Genomic DNA, 2,343 nt, shown 5'->3' with positions numbered 1-2,343 from the left:
AGGGTGCTCGTGTGCAAGTCAAGGCCCATGGCCGAGGCCTTGGAGTACAAATCACGGCCATGGGCACGCGCGCCGTGCGTCAATGGGCGTGCGTGGGGAGCTCGCTGCACGCCCATGCGTCTGCGGGGGGCGTGCGCACAGGGTGCCGCGCGCGCCATGCGTCTGCGGGCGTGTGTGGGGCGCGCGTCGCAAGCCCAGGCGATGCAGTGGGGCGTGCGCGTAGGGTGCCGCACACGCCATGCTTGTGCGAGCGTGGGGATCCGTCTAAGGGGCGTGCGTTCTTGGCTTGTAAGTGGCAGATGAGCGTTGTTGCCATGATCCACCGAGATTCAGCTCGACCCTACCCACACAAAACTCATATATTTATTCCAATTGCCATGGAGGTAATAGCTTACGTAAAAGGACGAAAAACATAAGTGTTAGCGAGGGGTTGGCCTTGGACTAGAAAACAAGTTGAAGCAATTCATCTTTGAATGCCCAAGTATAAGATAGGGTGCTCGTGTGCAAGTCAAGGCCCATGGACGAGGCCTTGGAGTACAAAGCACGGCCATGGGCGCGCGCGCCGTGCGTCAGTGGGCGTCTGTGGGTCGCCCGCTGCATGCCCGTGCGTCTGCGGGGGGCGTGCGCGCAGGGTGCCGCGCGCGCCATGCGTCTGCGGGCGTGTGTGGGGCGCGCGCCGCAAGCCCATGCGACTGCAGTGGGACGTGCGCGGCAGCGTGGGGATCCATCTAAGGGGCGTGCGTGCTTGGCTTGTGAGTGGCAGATGATCCTTGTTGCCATGATCCACCGAGATTCAGCTCGACACTACCCACACACAACTCATTTATTTCTTCCAATTGCCATGGAGGTTATATCTTATGTAAAAGGACGAAAAACATAAGTGTTAGTGAGGGTTTGGCCTTTGACTAGAAAACAAGTTGACGCAAATCATCTTTGAATGCCCAAGTATAAGATAGGAAGCTCGTGTGCAAGTCAAGGCCCAAGGCCGAGGCCTTGGAGTACAAAGCACGGCCATGGGCGCGCGCGCCGTGCGTCAGTGGGCGTCTGTGGGTCGCCCGCTGCATGCCCGTGCGTCTGCGGGGGGCGTGCGCGCAGGGTGCCGCGCGCGCCATGCGTCTGCGGGCGTGGGGCGCGCGCCGCAAGCCCATGCGACTGCAGTGGGGCGTGCGCGTAGGGTGCCGCGCACGCGATGCTTGTGCGAGCGTGGGGATCCGTCTAAGGGGCGTGCGTGCTTGGCTTGTAAGTGGCAGATGAGCCTTGTTGCCAAGATCCACCGAGATTCATCTCGACCCTACCCACACACAACTCATTTATTTCTTCCAATTGCCATGGAGGTCATATCTTATGTAAAAGGACGAAAAACATAAGTGTTAGTGAGGGGTTGGCTTTGGACTAGAAAAAAAGTTGAAGCAAATCATCTTTGAATGCCCAAGAATAAGATAGTGTGCTCGTGTGCAAGTCAAGGACCAAGGCCGAGGCCTTCGAGTACAAAGCACGGCCATGGGCGCGCGCGCCGTGCGTTAGTGGGTTTGTGTGAGTCGCGCGCTGCATGCCCGTGCGTCTGCGGGGGGCGTGCGCGCAGGGGGCCGCGCGCGCCATGCGTCTACGGGCGTGTGTGGGGCGTGCGCCGCAAGCCCAGGCGACTGCAGTGGGGCGTGTGTGGGGCGCGCGCCGCATGCCCATGGCCGAGGCTTGCACACGAACGCCTAGGGTGCCCACCATGCGCCATGCCCTTCGGGCGTGTGTGGGGCGTGCGCGCAGAGTGCTAAGCGCGGCATGCGTCTGCGGGTGTGTGTCCGCGCGCCGCATGCCCAGGCGTCTACGTGGGACGTGCGCGCAAGCCGCGCGCAGCATGCGTCTGCGTTGGGCGTGACCACCCACGTCTAGAATTCATGGAAAAAACTCTATGGAGGTTGTTGGAACAAACCCGTGCCCCCACCGTGCATGCCCACATGCCCACCGAGCATGCAGCATGCGCGCCCCCATGCGCACGAATGCGGCACGGCCATGGGCGCGCGCGCCGCATGGCCATGCGTCTGCGTGGGGCGTGCGCGCAGGGTGCCGCGCGCGCAGGGTGCCGCAATGCCCACTCAACACACAAATGTGATGTCAAACCTATGTTCTAGTGCTTGGATTGTTATGAAATTTTTTCTGGGATCTAAAAAATGTAAACAAAGGATGTCCTCCAAAAATTAGTATTTTTGGAAACGTTTTACTATTTTTAAATTATTTTTAATTTTTTAACAATAAAAATTCATAAAATATTATTGGTTGGTTCAAAAATTATGAAACTTGTTTTCCACACTCATTTGAATGTCTAAAACATAATACAATCAAGTCCCG

This window comes from Cucumis melo, unplaced genomic scaffold, assembly GCF_025177605.1.
Source record: "Cucumis melo cultivar AY unplaced genomic scaffold, USDA_Cmelo_AY_1.0 utg000665l, whole genome shotgun sequence".
Lineage (NCBI taxonomy): Eukaryota > Viridiplantae > Streptophyta > Magnoliopsida > Cucurbitales > Cucurbitaceae > Cucumis > Cucumis melo.
Note: the sequence above shows the minus strand (reverse complement) of the source record.